The 26656-nt window shown below is 46.4% G+C and overlaps 1 protein-coding gene across 2 annotated transcripts in view; it reads right to left on the bottom strand.

Annotated features, from left to right (window-relative positions):
• Nucleotides 1–26656, bottom strand: part of LOC125740811 (cadherin-18) — a 137461-nt gene that overhangs the window by 58846 nt on the left and 51959 nt on the right. Inside the window, exon 1 of one of the 2 annotated variants that reach the window (XM_049012469.1) lies at nt 2376–2511. The exons of the other annotated variant lie outside the window; for it this stretch is intronic. The gene's annotated coding sequence lies outside the window, so the exon portion shown is untranslated. Of the gene's footprint in view, nt 1–2375; nt 2512–26656 lie in introns of those variants that run through there. 2 annotated transcript variants of the gene reach the window in all.

Here is a 26656-nt window from a genome sequence, read left to right as displayed (position 1 = left end):
AGCTCATTTCAATCACAAGTCCACCTACAGGTGTAGTTCTGCATTGGCAATATCCAGATTGCAATGAATTCTGTGGGTTATAAAAATTCCAGCTTCACCTCTCCACAAAGCAAACATCAGGATTTTAAACAGGCATATATTAAGACATCTGATTTAGGGTCCTGTCCAAGTATAATGCCAATAAAGCTGGTACATTGATCAGAAAGACAGATAAAGCTAGATATCCAGAAATTTGGTGACGTGGATTGTTGATAATTAGCAAGAGGAGTGGCCTTGGGCTCTGGATGGATGGATGGATGGATGGATGGATGGAGGCTGCCCCCCCAATAGAAGTGAACAACCATCATCCTCCTGATCCTGGAGAAATATGGCCAAATTACTGGCTATAGATAAGGGGGGCCCAACTTCAGTCCTGGGGGGCCAGAGTCCTGCACATTTTTGGGTTTCCCCTCATTTTACACACCTGATTCAACTCCTGCCCTGCAATGGGCTGGCCCCCCATCCTGGGTTGTTCCCTGCCTCGTGCCCATTGCTTCTGGGATAGGCTCCGGACCCCCCATGACCCAGTAGGATAAGCGGTTTGGAAAATGGATGGATAGATGGATTCAACTCCTTCTGCTAAGTAACACACAGCTCTTGAGCTGAATCATTTATGGTGGAACAGGGAAAGAGCTAAGCTACACAGGGCTCCGGCCCCCCAGGACTGGAGTTTGACACCCCTGCCATAGATAATCCCTGAGAAGCCTTAATCCCTTTAATCTGACATTTTGTTCCTAGAGGCCAATCTGTCATTAAAGGGGACTGACTATTATTATAGTTTAAAACTATTTAAACAATTTCATGATATGGATACCAATCAGGTTGTTGGTTCCAGCCCCGGGGAGCTACTGGGTGTTTATCTGCAGGTGAGCAGAATCATTTACACAGGAGAGGGGGGTGCCATCAGCACGACCCTAAAAGTGCCCTCTGCGTGACCTCACTCCTGGGGCTACCGTTGATGCTGCTTATTGGTCAGTAAATAAAGGGCGATTTGTCACCCCCCCCTCCACATTCCCAGCTGCAAGATGTGAGTGTCACATGACCTCTGAGCTTGTGGTCATGCTTAAAATAAATCATGCCCCTGTCAGTTTTTTTCTCCATCTCTCTCACCCCCCCCCCCCCATTTTCTAGATCCTTGCAACGACCAAACCATCGAACATCCCAGATCTGAAAGCCAATCATATTTTTTTCAGGCTGCATTCAGCTGGAAGGAAAAAAAACATAAAAAATAAATTATATCAATTTGAAGAAAAAAACATAAACTCATGCAGCCTCAAAGAGCCTTTTGAAGCTCAGATCAAAATTATACCAACATTATGACAGAGCTGAGGCAGAAGGGCATCCTCAGCCTTCCTGTAAGTTTAATCGGGCAGCTCTGACTCGCAGCTTTATGCATGCGGCATGGGGAGAGCCTTCTCCGTTCGCAGATGGGCACGCAGATGTGGCTTGACGCACTCCACCGAGCCAATAACGCAGAAAAAGAGGAATAGAGAGCAGTTCTATTCACAGAGTGATTCTGAAGCAGGAGAGAACCTGACAGTAGCATGAAGACACACACCATAACTAATACAAACATCTCCGCCAAGTCCCAGACAGACAGGCGCGCACACACACTCACTCTCACACACATGCACACACACTTCACCGAAACAATAACAGAGAGAGAGAGAGATCAGGGGTAACCAAATGCAACGATATTCCAGAGCAGGAATGAACGTGACAGTGACACACAGACACACACCGTAACTAACGAGAGCGTACCTCCTTCTGCTCCCACAGTAAGAGCACTCACGCACAGACACGCACATACACACGCTCACATGGAGAGACGCACGTGTCTCTTCCATGAGAGAATTCCATTAGCAGCTCTGTGCCTGCACCCCACTCTCTGTATGACAGAAGTAGTCGGAGAGCTGAGAAAAGGCGACTGAGGGAGTGAGAGAGGGAGACGAAGAGCTGGGGAACATGGAAGAGCAGAGACACACATGCACACGTTTGTATGCACATCTTTGTGGGGACCGTCTATGGGAAAAACCCTAAACCCTGTGAAACTATAATGACCTTAACCCATAAGCAGCCCTAACCTTAACCATAAGTAACCAAACAAAATGCAAAAGTTTTTTGCTTTTTGACTGCAGTCACAGATTTTTATAAAATTGAATTTCCCCATGTGTGGATAGAAAAATGGACATTTGGTCCCTTCAACGTGATGTATAAAATGTGGACCACACACACACACTCACACACACACACACACACACACACACACACACACACACACACACACACAGTCAGTGCTGTCCTTAGCTTGGTGTTTGCTAGTGAGGGGCTCTTACCTCCTTCATCCTGTAGTCTCTCTGAGCGTGTGCAGAGGCGAGCAGCTGGGAGCGAGGAGTGGGGGGGGGGCACATACTCGCGCACGCTCTCCCCTGTGGCCCAACAGCTATCCCACTCGCTCTCTCACTCTCTCACTCGCTTTCTCTCTCAGTCGCTCGCTCCCCCCTGTGGCCTGGCAGCTATCCCGCTCGCAGGTGTGTCCAAACCATCCAGCCCCCCAATTCCTCAATCCACCTCCCCCTTCCCCCAGCAAACTGGGCCCAGATCCAAGCTTGCTGGTCACCCCACCCAACATATGCCCGCTATTTACTGAGCGCCAGGAGTCTTCTGGCTCGCAGAAGCAGCAGACTGGAGGAGAGGCGAGGAAGTCGGACTACTGTGTGGGAGGCATCGTGGGAATTGGGCCCCACCTCACTGGACCATTGTGTGTTTCAGCACCAGGAATAGGATCATGCAGAGGTATGAGGTCAATAAGCAAAACAGGGGGTGAGGAGAACCAGCCTCACCTCATCCAAGCACCATCCATCATCCAACATTGTGGTTTCTGAATTTTCTGAAATATTAATAGATAAAATGTATAGATTAATAGATAAAGTGTGTTGGCAAGTGACCAGGGTTGGTTCCCGCCCGAGCCCATTGTTCCCTGGATAGGCTCCAGTCCCCCTCGCAACCTCAGTTGGGATTGAGCGGTTTCAGACAATGGATGGATGGGCTCTGGGGGGCACTGTTTACATCAGAAGGTTTTGGGTCCGAATACAAGCTCAGCTCCCAGAACTGCATGTGTTTTCCACCTTTATTCTGGATTAATTAAGCAGATGAACATGTCACTCCCAGTCTACAAACATGCCTGAGAATGTTACACATCATTGTGTATTTTAGAAAAATTATTCAGGATGTCATCCATAAAAAATAACCACTTTCTAAAATTTGACACAGACACAGTCCAGTTACTTCTACAAATAGTTCACATTAAAAATCAGCACAGGCTTTAAATCTAACTTATCCTGCCCTCCAACTGGCCTGTAGGACGCAGAGCTGCTAGTTTCCAAATTTAAAAAATCTCACAAAGAAACATTGTAACAGAAAAAAATATAGTCAACTTATTTATACACGTTTCCAACCATTAAAAACATTATCCAGACATTGATATTTTTTTAAAAAAACAAATTTATAACATTATTACAAATTTATAAAGTAAAATAAAATGCATAATGTTGGCATTTTAAGGGGTAATGGTGCACTTCCTGTTTGTTTGCATGAATAACAAAACACTCACTGGCCAAAGTACGATGGTTTTTGCATTTTTATCTCTGCAAGGGTCCAAAGATTAATATTTATCACAGTCCGTTATTCTAAAAACGAGATAAAATGGCCAAACACAGCAAAAACAGCTGCTTACATGGCGTAGTGACACCATCCGTATTAATCCATGGCTTTCAGCAGGTACATTGTCTATACATACGATTCACAGCATTCAGCATGTAGCTTTAGGCCTAGTGACCAAAATGAGCCTGCACATGAGCCAATCCGTACAGGTTTCGCTGAACGGCAAGGATTTCCGGCCAATCACCTCCTATCATGGGAAATACATTACCTGTCAGTTCAATGACCTATTGCAAACCTCACCTTATTCTGAAGCTATGCTACACAGCAGCTTCATGGCGCTGGTCACTATCACAGCGGGTGGGGGATGGTGGCAGGGAATACAGGATACAAAGCCAGGAATGGAATTAAGAAGAAAAGACTACAACTGAACACAAGTAAGGCACCATTTTATTTTCTGTATTCAAGGCTCGGTAAACGAGGCAGCATAGGGCAAAGTTGGTGACATGTCATATCACTCAACCAATCAATATAAGCTTTATATTAATTTTTCCCAAGGGTCTCAGCTTTAAAAATCATATCTTTGACCAGGGACGGAAGTCTCCACCATGCTGACAATGGCAAGAGAAATCCATCATTAATGTGTCTTTCTTTATCCGTTTAAGTGAAACTTTCGGAAATTGGTTTGTGCTTGGTTATCATCTTCTCTCGAGGATTTAAAGGAGAACATGATTGGGCATTTTTGTACAAGTTGCTTGGGTGTTTTGAGAGTGTTATTGCAGGAAGGATTGATCGCTGGTGCTATCTTCAAATAAGGGTCGCAGGGTAAATGGCTACAGGCTTACAGCATGCATGGTACGCAGGAATAAGCCCCAAATGCTAATAAAATTACATGTCTGGGATCTGTCTCATATGCAGGGCTGCAGAAGGGGCATGGATTCCATGGCGGATTCAAAGGAGCCCAGACTTTTTGGCTTCTCATCTGCTCATATGGCAGAAAACTTCACCATGTGGCAGTGGATTTAGGTTTGATTTATTTAGCAATGTACTTTTTTTGAGAAAACAGAGCCAGACAGATCCTGGAACAATGTGGGGTTAAGGGTCTTACTCAGGGGCCTGACAGTAACCTCATCCTAGTGACCCTGGGATTTAAACAGGGGACCTTCTGACCACCTTCCTGACCCACTGAGCCACACACCAGCCAATCATATAGCTGTACAGATGTGGCATGGAGTTGACTGGGGGACACGTGGGGGACAGAGGAATTTCAGATTTGTAACCCAGGAAAAATCCTGTGCTTACATGCTGTGCACGTTTGGGCCCTTTTCTTCATGGAGCGGCAGGCAGGCGCTGTGTACATATCTCAGGTGTGGTAAGTACAGGCAAAGTGACACGACAGAACACTGTTTACAAGCCCTATTTATTTAGTTTTACAAGGATATCATTTACTACATTAGTACTGAGCACGGCACGATGATTATGCAAATCAACCGAGTACCCTCTATGTGGAGCGCTCCGCTAATTGGAGCAGCAAATCTGTCATGTACGTACACGCCCCTCCCTGAGTGTGCAGGGGAACGGCTTTCTGGATGATCTGCCAGAGAGTGGAGGTGCTTAAAGATGCGGGGTTATTATCCAGGAGAACGACAGTGAGCCAGGTAACTGAATGATTGATATTTCTGTTAATTAACCACTGAATTTATTTGAAGAAGAGGAGGAAGATGAATCAGGTTTATGCCTTTCATATATAGCAACCCCCCCCCCCCCCCCCCCCCTCCACCCCCCGACAAATATTTAGAGTTCTACAAACCCACAGATACAGACCATTCCATCATATACAACAAAGGTGGTGGTGGTGGAGGCGAGGATGCTGGCTGCCTTCCATCCATATTGCTCTCAACAGGGGACCTAAATAATTAATATCATATAATAACATATCAATGAAGGCGCAGAGAGAGCCAAGAGACCTGGTCAAGACCCCATAATGCAAGAGCCTGGCTTGATGCCCAGCTCTGACTGGACACAACCATGGGATTGAGACACAGGAATCTGCCACTGATAGAGGGGCCTCGATGCCATCATGTAGCAGATCTGGATAGCAACCAACATTTCCTACTTTGCTTCTCTAACTTCGGTCCTCTTAGGCTTGATATTGATGACTTCAGCCACGGAAACTGGCAAAAATAGAGCCTTGAAGACAAAATGAATTTAGATGGTAAGAAGGTGGTGCCACAAAGCAGGACATGGTGGGCAAATCTACTACACTTCAAATCACAGACAGCACATGCGTGAGAGTTCAGGAAGTGAAGTCAGGCTTCCGAGGGCAGCCTACGTTATGTAAACTTAACAGTGCATGTTTAAAAATCAGATTTACGACACAGCCATGCGTAAAAGACATACCAAAGCTTTCATGCCATCTTCAGCAGCATAACTCTGATCCACAATTGCTATGACATTAACACAAGTGTGAGAAAAACAAACCTGCATAAAGGAACTGCCGTTTCATGAATGAGCCAGTTATCCCTTCAACATGACCTCATCGGTCTGCACATACCTTCGCAGGAGCTCCAGAGGGTAGAAAAATATTGGAAGCACCTGTATAATTACACTGTTAGCATCAGACAATGGGTGTCACGCAGTGTTAGAGCTGCGTGTCCGTTATCATAATCCCTAGCATTGTTTACCAGATGAGCACCTTCAGAGGATTTAAAAGCCATTTTCTGGCCCTCTGTTAAATGGGATCCCCGACCATAATCGCTAGACACCATCTGGTCAGCATGCGCATGCTGTCGTTCCTGACACATCACACAAATTAAATAAAATAATAATGATATTAGCGGGAAGCCAACCATGAGGGAGACACCCGGTCTCATACTGAACAACACTGAGATGTTTCAGAAGCTCCGAATCCAAGATCCCCTCCTACGCAAAACGTTTTTTGTGCCAAATCGTAGAATCGTAGATCTTCGATAACTGCTTTCCTGGGCTATGAATAACAGTCATTATCACTCCATAATTATGCACTTTACCTTTCAGGGATCTTCTCGCTAATGTGGGGAGAGATTGTGGGTGGGCGGGCAGGGGGCGGGGGGTTTGGGATAAGGGGACTGCGCTGGGTGCTTGGGTTTGTGGTTTTAATGAGCTCCAATCGCTCTGCTTTTACTAAATCAACACTCCATCAAAGGAAGGCCGACTCTTGGCTTGATCTGATAATGATGGTCCCTCTAGCTCAGCGGGTGTGAGATTAGGTACGGCACCCAACCCGGTATCCCGCAAAGGTCATTGCCGTCCGTTAATTAACATCAAATGTGACCTGGGAGAGACAGCGATCCTAGGAAACACCGGTCGCCACTGTCTTTGCCCAGGATGTTGCTGATAGGGGCACGGTGACAGAGAAGCTATCTCTCCCTGGCCGCAGAGAAGCCGAAGACTTCAGCCGTGTCAACCACCAGGCCAGCATCAGGACCGCTACCTCCTGCCAGCTTGCTAACATCCTGTTCCTTAGCTACCGAAACCTCTCTTCACCGCCTCTTCACGTCCCTGTGAAAAATGTTACCGGTGTGTCACCACCCATTTCGTGGACAGCGTCTCCCCCCCAGGCATCAGGTCGCTAAACGACTGCTGACCTGCCTCTGTCTCCCCTCCATGTTCCTCTTCTGTACCTTATCAGTATTACTCACTATACTAGCTCTATTTGCACATCCTTATCCCCAACACATCCTATTCATTTTTTTTGTTTATTCATTCTTAACGCACCATCATGTGCTGTATCACTCTGCCGTCTGTCCTGTATCACTCTGCCGTCTGTCCTGTATCTCTCTGCCGTCTGTCCTGTATCTCTCTACCATCTGTCCTGTATCACACTGTCGCCTGTCCTGTATCTCTCTGCCGTCTGTCCTGTATCTCTCTGCCGTCTGTCCTGTATCACTCTGCCGTCTGTCCTGTATCTCTCTGCCGTCTGTCCTGTATCACTCTGCCGTCTGTCCTGTATCTCTCTGCCGTCTGTCCTGTATCTCTCTACCATCTGTCCTGTATCACACTGTCGCCTGTCCTGTATCTCTCTGCCGTCTGTCCTGTATCTCTCTGCCGTCTGTCCTGTATCACTCTGCCGTCTGTCCTGTATCTCTCTGCCGTCTGTCCTGTATCACACTGTCGCCTTTCCTGTATCACACTGCTGCCTGTCCTGTATCTCTCTACCGTCTGTCCTGTATCACACTGTCGCCTTTCCTGTATCACACTGCTGCCTGTCCTGTATCTCTCTGCCGTCTGTCCTGTATCACTCTGCCGTCTGTCCTGTATCTCTCTGCCGTCTGTCCTGTATCTCTCTACCGTCTGGCTTGTATCACACTGCTGCCTGTCCTGTATCTCTCTGCCGTCTGTCCTGTATCACTCTGCCGTCTGTCCTGTATCTCTCTGCCGTCTGTCCTGTATCTCTCTACCGTCTGTTCTGTATCACACTGCCGTCTGTCCTGTATCTCTTTGCCGTCTGTCCTGTATCTCTCTGCCGTCTGTCCTGTATCTCTCTGCCATCTGTCCTGTATCACACTGCTGTGTATCCTATTGTCCCCCTGATGCAATTGTCCCCTCCTTTGCAACTTGTGTAAACGTGTGACAATAAACCTTGAAAAAATTAATGTTGTGGCACTGCTCATCCTCAGCTCCAGATGTCTTAACTCGACATACCCAGCAGCATGTAAGATCTGCCCCAAGTGACATGCTCAACCCCCACTGGTACCAGAGCGAGAAGTCCGTCCTCGCAATGACCTGCCGGCACCAACATCGGAGTTCTTGTTTTGGTTTTTGAACTGGCTTTTGCCCTGTGACTGAGAGTAAGGGACGCGGCAGGAATGACAGAGCGCAGGCACATGAGAGGTTCGAGTCCCATGGTCAATTGCAGATCAACCGTGGAAATGCTCAGCCGTGGAACCTGGGCCAATGGACCGTGAAGTACACACGCGTCTCCACGGACACGACTGAGGCAATCAGAAAGAACTCTCTGTGCCGAATCATTGCTTCCCTGTTTTCTGTCTCTCCCGAGAAACAAGGAACACATATTAATAAACTATAATGCACTGGCGTGTGTATAAATAGGAAGTTCTGCCCTAGGGGGTGGGTAACATTACAGGGGTCACTAGCAGGTAAAACATTCCATGATAGCAGAGCTACAGCCATTCGCTGATAAGACATTGGACAGAGAGAAAAGTGAAGAGCTTCCAGTAAACACAGTCCGGAGGATCCTTCCGCTTGATTTGTCCATAATACAAACAAACTAATTATGTAATAATTGGCCACAGCCCAGACCCTTTATGCTGCCTTTGCATAGATAAAAGTGATAAAGGGTAACAGGTAGCCCAGACTCGAGTGATTAGCTTGTAGCTTCTGCTGGGCTAATTAGCAAACACTTCTTAGAGTAAATGAAGATGAGATTTTAGAAGCAGAATTAGAAGAGCTGGGACCAATGCAAATGAACTAGGGCTCTCAGCCAATCGCATGACTCCCTGGCTGTATGAGTCAGGGTCCTTAGCCAGACGCATGGTGGAATGGCAGGCCAGTCAGTGCGTGTTATAGAAATACATAACGGACTCTCCTCTGCTTTTGGTCTGGAATCCCCTTTTTCTAGTCAGCAACTGTCTCGAAGATGACAGCTGTTGACAGGGTCCCTGCTGGACATTTCTTCCTTTCCCTGCAGAATGGACACAGCACGGCTCATGTGAAGAGCCAGTCTGCTTGTCAGGGCAGTCAAACGTCGAATGTCCGACTAATGGCCCAGAAGCATCCATGTGACACTGCCGTAGGTGGCAGTGTGTTCCTCAGAATGCGTTTCCCTCCTCAAGAGGAACAGAATATTAGTTCACGGGATGGCATGCGGTCATGAAATGCAGTCACACAGGTGAGAGGACGGGGCAGAGTGACCGGCAGATTTATCAGGGAGGCCTGCTGGTCGGGGGGAGTGAGGTGGGGGGGGGGAGGGGGCAGGAGGTACAAACATATTCAGGCTGGATAGACAGACTTCAGAGGCAGTAGGTGGTATCTCGGTGAACATTCAGAGTCTGCCTCACCGGATAACATTTATCGCCTCTACATAGCTTGGCCAGGTTACAGAAAGTTCTGGAAAAAGTGGCGAGGACCTGGTGACAGTGACAGACTCCGTATAAAATAAAAGCCAGCCCCCACTCTGGGAAGCAGCGCCCAGATGAGGAGGCAGCGGAGACGGACAGATGGGTTGGCATTCTGACACAATTTCCACAGAAAGCATCTCCTGCTTACCTGCCATTTGGTTCCCCATTTTGGTTCAGGGGGCCCAATAAATGTCAGCCCAGCCCACCCCCCAAATCAGGGCCTATGAGATCTGACCAATTACTTTTGCGGATGAATTAAAAAAAAAAAAGACTCCAGTTTCCTGGCCACCCTCAGACTACAAAGTGTCCTATACTCAGGCAGGTAAAAGGTTGATTGGCCTGTCACTTCACCTGCCTATAAGTCAAACCAAGCAATAAAAACTCCCATCAAAATAAAAGTGTCTGGCCTGCACTGCCAGACTTTCAGCGCTATGGTAACAGAAACTTTTCCAAGTGGCTTGGTCTCCAGCATCGCAAGGCATTGCCACAGACGGAAAGTGCACATGCCTTCTCTATTCCTCGCTTGTGTTGTCTCTCTGCGTGGCTCTGCATTGCATTGTCTGTCCGCAGGGAGCCCTTCAGGTCAGCCCTGACAGGACAGCTATTAACCAGGCTGTAAAATATTGGACTTCAGGCACAAATACTCACTTGTCAGTGATTAAAAGGGCTCGTAAACCCCAGGAAAGAGTCTCCCAGAGCAAGAAGCAGGGAGTCTCCCGGGAACGTGGACTGATCTTGAACGATAGTAAACTGGAGAGTTTGGATACTCAGCATTTAGAGGCCGACATAAACTAAGTGGGTGGGACTAAACCTCAGGCTAGTGGGATGCGGGGGGCGTGGGACAATGAAAAAGATGCCAGAAAGAGACTTGTTAATATTCATTAAGAGCTAGAATAGTGTTTCAATAGCCAATCAGGTAGAACTTCATTTACGAATATTAATGAGCATTCCATTGCTTTCCTACTTACAAACCAATCAGGTAGCAGATCACTGGCATCAGTGTTGCTCTGATATTGTGTTCTCTCTCAGGTATGACAGACACGAATTACTCCGCCATCTTGACCCTCCTGAGTGGTACCTCACAGTACTTCTCACAAGTGCTAATTAAACACATCAGGTGACTTTCTGCCTCACTTCATTCCAGCCTCCTGACTGGGGTGGGGTGGAGGGTGAATCACGATTGGTGGTGCCTTTATTTTACTTTTAATTTATTTTAATCTGATAACTTCACACCCGAGTGACTCACACGTGACAATCCCTTCTCACCACATTGCTTGATAATCATAACGAGGCCAAAAATACCACGAGGCTAAACGGAGGCGGATTGGGTGCAGAGTCGCCTGGGCAGGTGTGACTGAGCCTCGGTCCGCACCTCAACTGTGGGTGTAACCCCCTCCCAGACCACATTCCACCTGACGAGCTCTCGCTAAAGAGCATATCCCGTATCTAATGCATGTGCAATCAACGTTCCCGCTAACAATACTTCCTGGAGGACAGCAGTCGGCGAAATTAATACCACGTCAACAACAACACAAACGTTCGGCTGTTTAGTTATATATTTGCATAATTACTCCTGAAATAGCATATATCACTTTCCTGGGGATTAAAGAGGCTCATGGTCGTACGGTAAATACATTAAGCATCTTATTTTGTCGCTGCTATTACTGCTAATGTTGCTAGTTCTTGTTAGCGTGTGCTGTTGCTATCGCCTCCGCCCTTCACCATCAAACCTCCCAGAATTTCGGCTATCCTAGGATGTCGTCTGAGGATCTGCCTGACTGGAAACTCTCAGGATAAAAGACAGAGGTTTGTACGCTCCAATGAAAAGGCTAGATCCCATATCATACAGGCGATAAAGTGAATCTCAAATTGTACACTGTCCCAACAATAACTTTGCACCCTACACTCTAAATGTTAATTTGTCAAAATAATTATTCTAAGAGACAAACTATCTTGCTTTTCTAGCTTTTTATGTTTAAAGACAATCCTTAACTCACACCCCTAATTATGACCATAACTAACCCTGATGTAAAATCAAACAGGCTGCCCTTTACACTTACCCCGAATTAACCCTGATCCTGTAAGTACACTTGCACATTTATTCACCCCGTCTTTCAGTATATGATCATACAGAGAGCAAAAGATACATATATTACTCTTTGGGAACAGCAATTTCCCATGTGCTGCTCTTTCCAGATTAAAACCTGCTTAAAATTCCAACCCCGCTAGTATGTATTTCATCTCTCCTACTAAATGACGGCAAACATATTTGTAGATCATATACAGAGAGATATCAACATCAATACTTCTATTCCAAAGCAAACTTGCTTATTAATTACATTTGGAAGAGAGATTGTTTTACTAACATGCCCTCCAGATGGAACGTTTGACTTTATGCTCACTATGTATATAACATTTTCATGATTAATTGATCCATTATATGAAACATAAATCGTCCTTTGAAGTGGGGGAGGACAGGACACTCAGTCGCTCCCTGTAAATCGATCAGTCACATTTTCCGAACACTGAGGGATATTATATATACATGTCATATATGCTGGTGTTTCATGATGAATTCACATCTCCTAAAGTCATTTCTTAAGTTCCATCAGCGATTGTACAGACTCAAACGTTCCACCTCGCTCATTCAGACCTTCGCGACGTCCTAATTACTTACTTCATTAGTTCCGACAAGATCTCCCCGTCTGTCATCGTCCCCAGCAAACCACAACCAATTGCAGTTAGACCTTTATCAGTCTGAAATCTCAAACATGATGCATCCTGAGGTTCATACCCTAGTAAAGTACCTGTTTTATTTAGCTTGGAGTTAATCCCCAAGTGATTCTGTGTTGTCGTCTTCGGAAAATGAATCACATAAATGGATTACCGCGGTGCAACAGGCCGACTGTTTATAGTGCACGAGCACCTGCGGCTGCACAGGCAGCAGGAAGTGGACCAGTGAGCTGTCTGGTTTCGCAATGATGGAGGGTCACTTGTACCTCGACTTTATACACGTGCTCGCAACGCGGTGTTTTCTGTCACTCAAACCAAAGGCCTACAAGCTATTGGACTCCCCCCCCCCCCTGTTGGCCACAGACAGTAACTACACTAAATATTAAATAAATGCATCTTTATCTAGGAGATGCTGAAGCAGCGTGTTCTGGTAACTGGCTACGAAGGTACAGTGATTCTTCTTGCTAGCTGTTTGTTCAGCTTTTGAATCATTTGGGGGGCAGGGGGGGTGTGTCTTTTTCGTTGAGGCAGCAGAAGCAACAAACCCTCCTCGGGCTCAAGGTTAATATATGTGAGTAGTAATTAAGTCTGACATTGTCCTCTACAGGCCAAACTACCATTCTCTGGTAAGCAGCGAAACCAAGTTAAGGCCATTTTAGCATCTGCACCTACATATTTGGCTCCTTCAAGTACCCAGCTAACAGGGAAGGTTACCAGAATTTTAGTCACCGTTAGCAGAGAACGTTCATATTGTACAATAATGGAACACCATATCCACATTCTACATTTTAAGGTTTTGTCAACAGCACGATAATCCTTTATCCTTTAAACTCAACTAATATTGCAAAATATAGTTTCATAACAAAATATTATTTCAGATGAGCATTTATACTGTGAATATGCTGTGCGGCCCTAAAGCCATGACCTTTGAGGTGTACAGTGACAGTGTGACTCACTGCTTTACCATGCCATTCGATTGCTTTTATATCATTAGCTTTAGCTGTAGCAGTAAACTGGAAAGCTGCTTTTCCATACCATAATCGTAACGGTTGAAAAACATTCCTGGAATGTTAGCAGGGTATCAGCTGTCTTCTGACAAGAAAACAAGTAGCTTGTCATCCTCACCTCCCAAGCATTTCAATAAGCAGATGAAAGTCGGGAAATGCCACAATACCATCTGCCCAGCCCGATTAAATAGGTTGCCGGTCTCGTTAACGATTACATACCGTAATCCCCCATGACACTCCTGCCTGCGGAGGGGGCAAAGGGGGGGTTACCTTTGGCTAAATCCCCACTTAATCCCAAGCACCAGGGGCACTCGGGACAAATGTCTTAATGGTTTAAGCTCGACAATTAGGAATGCGGACGTTGCAGGGGTTCCTAATTCCCTCCAGCCAGTCGCCTGTCGTAGCAGCTGATCCAGTAGGGAGAGAGGTGAGATGAAGCTAGGGTCAATCCCAGGAAACACAGTTAGGGGGCGCCCTGCATAGACACTCTCACTCAGACAGTATTATGAAGAAAAGCCCCAGAAGAATCCATGTGTGACAGAAATAGATGTACTTGGGGGGTGGGGTCAGGAGTTACAGGAGTCACCGGGGCGATACGGCATTAAAAAGGCATCAAACTCATACCCCCATGGGCACGAGTCAGGTCACGAAGCGCTGACCCACTGGATTTGGGAAATGCTCGTCGCTCAGCTGGCATCGCGGTTCCTCGATGGTGAGGCGCAGTTAAAGGACGGGTCTCACTCCGTCGATAAAACATCCATCTCTCTTGACAGGGTATGGATCCGAGACTCGTGCTGGGGGATGGGGCATGAATCAGAGAACGTCCCGGCGGAGGGGCTGATCATCACGCCCTTTCTGACCTGCTGTCGGAACCGGAGGCAATCTGAGACTGATGGCCAGTGGCATCGATCCGGTGGGCACTGGGAGATGGGACACGACCTCAATTGGGTGAGGCACGCTACCAGGGTGGGGTGAGCGGTGACCCACTGCCTGGCACCTTTAGGTTAATCTCTCCCTGGCCCAGAATCAGCAATATTTTGGCTAAAGGGGGCACCGTTTCACCCCCTTCCCGAGTCCTGCTGGGTCTCCCGCTCTACGCGGTGAAGTGCTACATGATACTGACCATGTGACTGTCACTCCTACCACATACAGAATCCGATTGGTGCTTTTCTCCCATTGGCCCAGTTTACAGCATCTACCCTGATGAGGAACAGTCAAAGCACTCGAAAAGCAGTTTGGGCGAGGAGGGCGTGGATGTGTTGTTTGGCTGCCACGCTGGCTGTAAAATTTCAGCTTTTTACCATGTTTTACCACAACACACACCCCGAGCCTCTAGGAACAATGATGGGGATCTAACAGGCAAGAGGGCATGTCCTCATGCAGGAACAAGAATTTCGGTTTACAACAGAAAGAATTCAATGTGATGTGACAAAAACCATACCAACAGGGCAGGGATGGACTGTGGGGGCCAGGGGAAGGGATTGGACTGTGGGGGCCACAGCCCGACTCACCAAGCAGCCACGGCACCCTTTAAAAAAAGCACAAAACTGCAAATGAACGTTAAACATGAAACACAAAATGTACTTTATCTCCAGGGGAAAAAAGACACCAAGTAAATTAATAGACTAAAACTTCTGCAGCAGCCAGAGAGGAAGCTGGTAGAAACTTCTGGAAACGGGATGCGGGGACAGGCACTTCATGCTCTTGGGGCATGATTTTATGCTTCATGTGCTGTCAGGGCTGTGGGTGGTGCTGCACTCCGGCTCACTCCCGTCCCTCGTCCCAAACCTCCTTCAATAGGTGGGTGTGCCAGCTTCCCCCGCGAATAAGGTTCACAGACAGCCATGCCCCACCCCAGAACAGTGATAATGTCAGATGTCAGATTAGGGGTGGGCTCTTCTCCCTAGCTCTCTTATCCTCCGCAAACCACTGCCTGCTGACGCTGCACCAAACCACCGTAATAAATCGACCTCAATGGCTGCGCCCTACAGTCTGACTAGTGCAGAGGCTCCCTGACGGGTCTCAGATGGGCATAGCGAGTGGAGGGATACAGCACTGGGCCCAACCACTAATGGGACGATTATTAGGGGATTAGGACCCTGTTCAGGGGCCATTTTCAGCAAGATTGTTCTAACTATTAGCAGCTAGAGATGTTCTGTGCCGAAGCGGCTCTGAGGATGGCTTTAAATACTGAGCAATACTGGAGAAACCTGTGTAGCTATTCTAGAGTTACAACAGCCGGTACCCAGCTGGGATCTGGAGCGGTGCTGTGTAGCTACTCTAGAGTTACAACAGCTGGTACCCAGCTGGGATCTGGAGCGGTGCTGTGTAGCTACTCTAGAGTTACAACAGCTGGTACCCAGTTGGGATCTGGAGCGGTGCTGTGTAGCTACTCTAGAGTTACAACAGCCGGGACCCAGATGGGATCTGGAGCGGTGCTGTGTAGCTACTCTAGAGTTACAACAACCGGGACCAAGTTGGGATCTGGAGTGGTGCTGTGTAGCTACTCTAGAACTACAATAGCCAGGACCCAGCTGGAATCTTAACAAGAAGCTGTTCCAGTACCTTGCTGCTGACTAACATTTTGCATGAAGATGTTAAGTTGTGGAAAAAGCTGTTTTATTTTGGAAAAAAGACTTCTGCTGAGGCGGAAAAAATCCTGAGGACAAAGGAACAGATCTCTCTGCTTCCCCCTGAGACTCAAACGGTGCCAAGAAAGACAATATAAAAAACAGGAAAAATGGAGAAAAAAGGGGACTGGACCAGGGCCTTGGGCTGCTTCTGTGATGACTGGGAGATAGTCATCTGTCACCTCATCACTAGGCGGTCTACAGAGATGCCTGGGACCATTGAAAACTTGTTTTCTTGCCCTAGGGAGGGGGCTGTTGAGGTTAGGAACCTGGGTGGCACTGTGCTTGAGGATATGACCTCATAACCTTAAGGTCGTCTGTTTTGTTTCCCTGGGGGTCTTTCTGTGGTCCTTTACACCAGAGTCAAGCGCCCAGCGGTAAGAGCAGGTGGAAAACAGAAACATCACTTTCTGGGCTCATTAAAAAGCAAGCAAAAGCCGAGAAATGACCCCACCACAGACAACTGGGGTCATTTTGGGAAACGGTAACGAATTTGTAAGCTTTATGGAAACGGTGCCCCCTTCGGCCCCTTGCGGGTCATTTCCATTATGTTCCGATGACTCTCTTTCTCTACAAGGTAGTAAGCCAGCAACATCAGCCCTGGCGATGAAGCAGAGGGGGCAACTACCTCTGTATCCCTTTCATATACCACTACATTTCCAGCTCTGTCTACCTACGCCGTTTGCCACAATGCCATCCATCTCCCTCGGCTGACACTTACGGAGGGGCGGAGCCCATAGAGAGAGTAAGGATGCTTTACCGTCTCTCCCCATGAATCTATTCTAAGTGTCATTTAAGGTACCTTAAATCCTGTCATATCAGCATGTGGGTTAAAAGCTCTAGCTGAGTCAGAATAAACCCGTAAACGGATCATAAATGATGAAGCTGAATTACCATTAGCTTAGTGACACAGCATGGACTTCTGCATGATGGGGGGGGGGGCAGTGGGCATGCCATTAGATCCCAGGTTATGGGGAGGCATAAGGGACAGAGACACAGCCTGAGAATGCCCCCCCCCCCCCCCCCAAATGGCAGCTAAGCCGGCTGAGTACAATTATTTGATGAAAAGCTCGTTAGCGGGCTCGTTACCACAGAAACGGAACAGCACAGCCTCTAACGAGGCCCTTTAGGGCCACCTGTGGTGTTACTGCCGCATTAAATTACTGTGACCATCCACAAGAAGTTTAAGAGTACATCTGTGGCCTTCGAGGCTGCCTCACTTGAGGATCAACTAGTCCAGTGAAGGCCCAGCCAATCATACAGCTCACACATGGGGTCAAAGGTCAGCCTCTGTCTGTGATTTACTTTAAAATACCTCCTGCAGGGTGGTGGGCAAACTCTCTGCTTCTCTCCTGGTATTACGGATCAAGTAGTCGCCTCAGAAACTGCTCCTCAGATACACACTGTTAAGTAAAGATTTTGTTGTATGACTGTATTTAAGCAGCATCATAAAAAATAGTCCAGCGCAAGAACAAAAACCTTCAACAACTCCTCAAAGTCACCTTCAAAAGTTTAAATTCATATCAGTCAGACTCACTCGGATGTAGGAGACCTGATTGAAACTGCCTGCCCCCTGCTGTTTACCAATCATAACTTTTCTTTACAGAGGTCTACTCTGCAGATCCCAAGACAGAGAACCTCAACCCCTTATTAAGATGGTTTTTACAGGTGTGAAGAACGTGGCAGAAGGTTTCCGACAGAAGATTTAATAAATGCCATCGTACCTCTGAATGGAGACCCTCTGTCGAAGATGAACAAGTCAAATGAGTGTTGCCCGGATACTACAGATATGGTAAATAATTCAAGTCGACCTGGACGCAATCAGGGTTTCCTCAGCATGCAGAGCTGCAGAGCATCAAACGATAGCTGGGAGCGTGTAGGGTTTGCTTTCCCTTGAGGATGCGGTCATCTCCATCGCTGTCGATTCAGGAAACCATATCCAGCAGACAGTGTCCCCTATTTAATCCAAGCGGCACCTCCCAGGCGTCACTACAAGAGGCAGAGCGACCCCCGTGGAGAGGAACAAACTTCCCGCCATGCTGGATTATTGATCTGTCTTGTACCGGGAGCTTCGGAAAAACCCAGCCAGCCGCGAACAGTAAACATTTGTCTTACGGCGAGTTGCCTGCTGGCTGCCTAATCACCAAGTAAATGTAGGAATCCGATTTATCGACGCCAGTTTGGCTCCGCTCACCCAAACGTGCTGCAGGATGGCGGGGTTCGGTGGAGGGCGATTCAGAGGGATTCAAGGCCAGGTCGCGTCCGTGGGGCTTGTCCGTGAGACAGAAACGCGATGACTGCAACTCAAAGGCAAGTCTTAGAGCTCTCAGGCTGTCCTCCGGAGAAACCGTCTGTGAACATTACACGGGCTTCAGCCGAATCTAAGAAACACATCCCTGCAGGGTCCTGGAGAGATACCACCTCACTTCCACTTCAAGAAAACCAAGAAAGGTTGCTCATCTCAAAAGCTTTGCATCTACATCTCATATTTCCCAGTCTACCATGAATGATTTTCGTCTATTTTATATTTAAAAATGCATACATTTCAATCTGTCTACTACCTCAGGAATGTGAGTGATAACCAAAGAGAGCTTAAAGGGTACATAACAAAAGAGATAAGCAACGAAGTATATATGAGGTAAATGATGAACAACGTTCTCTATATGTTCTAGGGAAAATCTTGTTAGTGAACTCATTACAGTGTAAATGCAATGGCATGGCCTTTACGAGGGTCGTTACTACCACCTGCAGTCTTGACGCCTGACAGCAGGAGTAAAATATACCTATGGCCCAAAATCACACTTTCCACATCGAAACATCACCCAATTTTAGATTCATTTGATGATAGTTTTTATAGTGAATACAAGGCTTTTGCGCCATACAAGCAGAATGGGAGGAAATCAAACAAACATGTAATCCCTGGATTCTGGCTGGTTCCATAAGCATCGCAGTGCCTACTTGGGGAAGGATGGGGGCAGGGCACTGCCTGTCTCCACCGGAGGCAAGGCTTGGCCACAGGTGCATTCTGGGAGAGTGGCAGGGAGTCCCCTGATGGCATCCCCGCGAGCTGGTTGGATGTCCAGGAGTGACTCAGCCGTACCTCCAGGCCCATCCTGTCTGATGGAGGGATGTTTTAGGCATCCGCTCCCTCATCAGTCCGAATCCGATGCTAATGAGTTTGATGGTTTGTGTACACAACTCTGCATCCATTCCCTAAAGCACAGGGGCGTTATGTCATTTCAAATGCATCGACTTTGTCTGTAACAAGCACCGGGATATGAATCATGGATGGCACCCGGCATGCTTAAAATGACTCCTTATTTACTCGCTACATCCCATGTCACAGTTTATAAAGAATGGACGACATCCAGTGGACACATTCATGATGGACTCTCTTATTTATGAGCTTGGGTTCATGAACCCGGACGTAACTAACTAACTTGTGAGCTCAGCCCAGTCTGGCTCGCCTGTTGGGCCATTGCTAGAAAATTCTGGATCCACGTTCCCTGTCTACAGGGATGGCATGAATCGGGCATGCTCATCAAGCAATCACAGATTCCCAGGCCTGCAACCTCACCGTGTACAAGAAGGTTGCTTCTGTCATACCGACCAATCACATCATTCCATCAGGCTGAACATAATTCTCCCAGAATGCATTGCTGTCAGAGCTTGAATGGCGGAAGGACTGCAACAGGAAACACGCAGCAATCTGACAGGACGTGAAGCCCCAAGTAAGCATCCGATTGGGCAATCCACCACAGGATTTTAACCAAGAATATTAAATTAAATGCCCCACTGCCAATCTGTAATAGCTAATCTTATGCTGACTGTATAGGATACAAAATCTTAAATGGAAGATGTATCCTAAAAGAGCGTGGGACTAAAAACCAGCCACTGGTGTTGAATTTATTATGAGCCTCATAACACTCACTATCCATTACTATGAATGCTGGAATAACTATTAAACTTCCACGTTCTCAGGAAAATTCAGCCAATTCCCACCTGCGGTGCCTCCTATGCACAGCAAGCGCTAGAAAAACTGAATGTAATTTTTTGGCGATAATGCCATCGATGCTGCAAAAAGGCACACAGGAGCGACGCGATGCTGCCACCAGTGGAGGGGACCTCCAACCCCCCAGAGATGCCACAGGCGGCTCACAGTACGAAGAGTGATATCACCGCAATCATATATGGGTTCAACAGCAGGTCCCCTCACAGTACCCCAGCGGTCTGGACAATTACCTTCCCATCTTTGTAAGATGGGAAGAGCATTCAGCCTGCTGCTGTTATACATTCAGGCTACATTTCTTCTGTGAAAAAGCAACCCATTACACAGTAGTTGTGTTTTTACATCACACCCCCTGCTGGCCAAACGAGCTAGTTTAAACATCTGCGGGGGGGAGAAATCGAAAGCTTTCCCATTCACATCCCATAATTGCATCTCTTAGACAACCAGATCGTTGAGAATATTGCTGGATGAGCAAATACACTAAATAACCTCATACCTTACCCATGCCACCCTTAATTCACAGCACGCACTGCGTCCAGAAAGTACTGGCTTCTCTGTTTATTAATTGATCTTATTTAATTATTAATTCCAGCCCCAGCATTGGTGATTTGAAATAACGGACTTTAATGAGCGTTTTACGGTCATATCAGCGGAGTTCTTAAACATTTGATGATGTCTGCGAGACGATAATGAGATCTTGCAGGAGCGAGTCGGCCGCGTGATTAATACTGGCAGGCTTCGGGAGACGCTGCGAGAGCATTTCAGAAGTTAGCCAAAGAATAAAGTCATGTATTAACGCGATAAAGGAAATCAGAAGTGAAGTTTACGGCAGCTCTCTCTCCCCCAAAAGTATAAAAGCTAATTTAGTCTGGATTCCATTTAGTCACACGCTGGCTGGAAAGAGTAGCTTATTGGATTTCAATGAGACGCTCCAGCATGCTTATAATATTAAAATTATATTTAATTTGCTGCTCTACGGGCTCTGCCGTGATATTTCAGGCCCACGGTGCTTCACGTGACTATAGCCAGTCAATTTGTCTGGAGAAGCTTAAAGGCACAACTGAGACAGGATGATGATCCCAATGATGATGATGATGATGGTGGTGTTGATGAAGACAAAGTTGAAGTTGGAATTTGGTTGACTGGTGGCCACACCTTCACAGCTATCAGATCATCGGAGGCCTCGGGTTAGCTGGTGATTCTCTGAGCTTGATACCTTACTCCAGATGGCCAAAAATATAGTGAAACTTTGCAGATTTATAGCACAACAGCTAGCTAACATAACCCAGCAACAAGCTTTGCAATAATCAGAGCAATTGCACAGAACTGTGGGAAACGTGGTCCGTAGATCCATCAGTTTTCCACAAGGGGTAGTGGAGGTAGCAGGGGGGGGTGAGGTGGAGGGCAGTTCAGAGACACTGATTCATATATGTGACAAAGATGCTTTATGAGATTAATTAGTCAGAATCACTCATCTATTAGTTAACGAAAGCAGAACCTGGTGTGATCCAATATACTTTCAGGAAAACCATTAAACAGGATGTTCTTTGCCATTCCTATTTTATTTGATCTGTTTAATCTTTATTTTATTTATATTTCACTTCAGTATACTGGGTGGATTGCCAGTTATTTTAGGATTACCGCCCGAACACAGAGAAGGCGACCACAATACATCATGTGAAGTTGTCAGCAGGTGAATCTAATCCGTCATTCAAGGATCTGGGAGCCATGTCTGATATCTGGGGGTAACCTTGCATATAGGGGTATTTCCCAAATACCGCTGCCTCCTGCCTGCGTCTTTCTGCTTCCCTGGGAGTGTTTAATATCCCTGATGAATGGGTGCACACAAGCCATGAGAAATAAAACATTTTCTAATGAAATTTCCCGGGGAAGAGTGAGTGTTGTTTAATAACCGGCACGAGATTAATGCACGTCTCTGCATTTATCATAGGCAACATAATCCCCAAAACATGCTGGGTCAAATGCAATTCATAGATATTGGCTGCTGTCATGTCATTGCAATTGTGTGTCAGTTTTGTTCGTACGAAGGCGATGGAGATGCCGTCAAGATTATTCCAAACGGGTCCTTGATAAGGTTTCTATCTGAGCTAAAAAAAAAATCCTGTTTCACTGCAGGGGAAGAAAAAGTTCAGATTTTCCACATCCAGGGTGTCCCCTGCCTCGTGATCCGTGCCTCCTGGGATGTGCTCCAGGCTCCGTGCAACTGGATAAACAGCTGATGGATGGAAGCACACATGGATGGATGGACATGTGGATGAACACAAACAATTCTCTCAAGCATTCCCCTGCTCTCTGTGTGTCCATGAATTTTTAAAATAACTGAAATAATTGTATTCTGAATTGTGCTCTGACCTTCAGCTAAGTTCTCCACTGAATAAAGCAACACAATATGTGTTAATTGCTCTGAAGGGATCCCATACCAAAATGGCAGTGTTCTTCTATACTATTAGTATTTATTTGCTATGATTTCCTGTTTTTTCCATATCTGTACCTCGCTGGCTAACCCTTATACCACGAAGAGCCTGGGTGACTTTGCCGACAAGTGTCACCCACAGCTCCCATACGATAAAATGAATCCATGGCTGTCTATACACATGTTTTCATTCCTCGATATTTCTGTGGACCTGAGTTCAAGCGGACTTACTGAGAAGAGCGGCAGGATTACAAAAGTAACCCGGAAAGCCTCTTATCTTTGCAAACCCACAGTGAGCAGTTGTATGGGTTCTTTCAAGGGAATTAAATAGTAAGGAATAAAATGACGTTAGGATCCCGTGCCCTGTCCTCCCTGTTGCGAAACATGCTCTCTGTGTTATTTTCTCAGCAGTGAATTACTTGCTGTGCTCTCCATAACCTAACTCATCCAACGCTCTCTGCCATTAGTCACTGTGGCAATGATTCACTAACATTGTTTTATTTTGTCATATTTTTTTTGTTTTCTGTCTGTGGACAATTTCCTCTGAGGCCCAACCCCCATCATGAACGGTGGGAGGCGGCTTGCGTTACGCTCTCACACGCGTAGAGAAACTAACACCATTAAAACAAGGCACAGAAAAAAAACTGTTTGATTTCGCTCTGGGGACTTAATGGTCAAAGAGACGGACTCAAAAGACACATCAGATGGGTTAAGCCTCTTTTCCACAGCCCAGCGCCTTCTGGAAAACTGTGGTTTTGTGTGGCACCTACTCATTTTGAGCTGCGTACAACATAATAGCTACACACATACAAATGAAAGGCTTCAGCTGTAATATGAGGGGAGCACAGTGATCTGGTCCGGTTCTGCAGAGAAGAAACCCCATCTAGAGGAGGTGAGAGAGGCTTCTGCCTGTCTGTGGGTGATGAAAATAGCTGGTGCAACAAGAAGACCAATAGCGTTATACTGCAGAAAGGAATACAATCCGACCAGAACAATATGGGAGTAGTGATGAAATGTGTTAATTTAGTGTTGATGGTGGTCTAGCAGGTGTATGTATGTATACGAGGTTTGTGTGTATGTCCGGTGAAAAAATGGTTATGGACATATAAGGGTATCAGCCTGTGACTTTGTTTACATCACCGTTTCTCAACTTAGTCCTCGGGGACCCACAGACAGTTCCCATTTTTGCTCCCTCACAGCTCCCAGCACATCTGAAGCAAATCATCAAGAAGAACTAAGTAACGAAAACAAACCAAACGAAAACAAGCAAAACAAGCCAGAACAAATGGAACAAGCAAGAAAAAAACCAAATCAATCAAAAACACCAAATACCTGGTAATTTAAAGAGATCATTAATCATTAATGAAGGAATTTCATGCGGCCCTTCATCTGAATCAGGCTTTTAAAAACATAAACACATAAAAGGATGAAGAAAAAACAGGACACACTACTTAATTAATATCTGTAACACAATCTGGTGCTGCATGAAAACACAACTCCCAGTTTAGAAAGGAATCATTATGCGTCCCAGCGGGATGCTAACTTGCCAAATCCTAGACTATTCTGCCAAAACCAACCACACACAAAGCAAGCAGACCCCCATGCCCTTCATAATTATGCCTCTATAATCCATCATTCATAATCCAAAAACTGTCTCATGACTGGATTATGAAACCCATGTGATTCAAAACGCTATTCTGATAGGTCAGCGACTCACTACTAATTCCCAGAGGAGTTCAATGACTAAAAAGAGTAATGAAACATGCAACGTGAGAAACCAGCCAAAAAAAAATCAATAAAACAACTTGAAAAAGAACAATAAAAGCAAAAATAAAAGCATTAATGTGTGTACAAGAGGGTCTGATGTGTTGAATACTAATATGGAAGCTCCACAAACTGGTGTCAATCTCAGTCAGGGTATGTTTGCACAGATTAGACTCGGGAATAAACATTATCTGCCACAGGCATCTCTTGGGACAGTTGGTGCAGTTGAGAGGTAATGGGCGACCATCGCTTGCAGAAGTGTGTGTGGGGAGATTGAGTGCCTGATTCTCATATAGGTGCATGACACAAGTATCACAAACAACACAAGTAGCTTTAAGGTTATGCCGCAGCAGGTACAATGAGGTCCATGGCTGGCATCCTGCCCACATGTCAAAATGAGACATACACAGCCTTACTAGAGGAAGAGGAGGATTGAAAAAGGAGAGCAATGTTTGTTTAAAGACGTAACCCCACTCCCATACCTCCCATAACACTCAGGACCCAAACTTGAATCCATATAATACCTTTCACATGAGGGATGACAAAAAATCCATCCATCCATCCATCCATCCATCCATCCATCCATCCATCCATCCATCCATCCTCTGACTGTTTATCTTGAGTTGCAGTGCCTTAAACTGACTGGAGAGGTGTTTACAGGGGTGGGGCCTTAGGAACTTTGGTACCATCTGAAAGCTGATTGGCCTGCTCCCCTGTCACTCAAGAATCGAACCAGCTCATTGGCTAATGATAATGTCGGCTCCACTGTATGAATTGCAGCCCCTCTTAGGCCCTTTAAATCCTTAAACATCCTTAAAAATGGCCTATCACCGCTGACTTCCGGAGAGAACCACATGCTACAATGTAGCCTTACCTTTATGAAATTACACAGGGCACGGAGCCTCCTCAGTGACTTAAACACGTGACCCTGCGTAATCAAGGCTCTCAAGGTCACACTTCTACTTCACGTCCCTGTCCTGGGTCACGTTTCACCTGCGGTGGTTTCTGAGAGCACGCACACTGGCAGGACCACGGACACTGTCACCATGTTTATCCATTAGCAATGCAGCCCTCTTGATTGCTGTTGTGTTGCATCAACAAGGGACAATGAGTCATAGGCGCTTGGGGTGTGTTACAGGGCTTGGAGGAGGGAGGGACAAAAACACAATGTGAGTCCCTTGTCATTTGTGTGAAAGTAAACAGAGAGGAAACCTTTTTCACTGTTAGCAGAGCTCAGTTGTAATAGATCAGCGTGTTACACTGAAGACTAACACTTATGGTTCTTATATACAAGATAAAGATCCAACCCTAAATAACAATTAGCCAAAGGTTAATTATCAATGGCCGGATCAGAATTTGATTATATGTATTTACTGCCCTGTTTCTGTAGGGGGCAGTACTGTGACTGTGTGATAATACACATCACGGAAAAGTTTGACATACATGAATTGTAAACTTCTTATTGTGAGTCTGACACCTTTGCCATGGCTCCCCCTACAGGTCAAACCTCTTCCTTCCCCGGCTTTCAGACACCAATCCAATGCCATTAGGGGCATTTGCAGGGGCAGAGCCAGAGGGAGAGAGGGACCTAACATGTGCCCCCTCTCCTGTCACTCACCCATTGAAAACATTTAATTGGCTAATGATTAAGCCGGCCCCTCTGCATGAATTGTGTCTTAAAATATCCTAGAATCACCCCTGCTAGCTGTTATATCCATGCGCTTCATGCTGCCTCTCTGAACATGACAATCCATAATCTCGGCCGGGGTCCTCACCACGTTTTCCAAGCAGCTCGATGGAAGTAATGGGAGTTTAAGACCCTGGAGGTCTGCCGCCCACGTCCACTCTACCACCTCCAACCAAGAGCCCTCGTTTATCAGCGGCATTGACATCTTTGGAAAGTGGGGTGGGTGGGGGGAGAGCAGCGTCGACTCAGAGACGGCAGGACATTAATGGACCGAATTTCTGGGAAGATCTCACTTTTAAGAACCGGCAGAAGCCTCCCCATTTTTCTCTGAGAGGGAGAGAGCCATGGCAGAGGTGTGGCTGGATGGAGACACGTAAGACAGAGGCTACTGGATGTGGTAGCTAAGCTAGTACTCAGTAGGGGCGTATATGGGGGTGGGGCCACAGCTAGGATTTTTTTAAGGTAAAAAAGGAACCATAATTCAAAGAGAGGGGCCAACCTTATCATTAGCCAATGACATGTTTTGAATCAGGGAGTGACAGGGGAGTGGGCCAATCAGGTTTCAGCTGGGCCA

Source organism: Brienomyrus brachyistius, chromosome 4 (genome assembly GCF_023856365.1).
Source record: "Brienomyrus brachyistius isolate T26 chromosome 4, BBRACH_0.4, whole genome shotgun sequence".
Lineage (NCBI taxonomy): Eukaryota > Metazoa > Chordata > Actinopteri > Osteoglossiformes > Mormyridae > Brienomyrus > Brienomyrus brachyistius.
The sequence above is the reverse complement of the archived record's forward strand: the minus strand, read 5'-3'. Positions and strand labels throughout refer to the sequence as shown.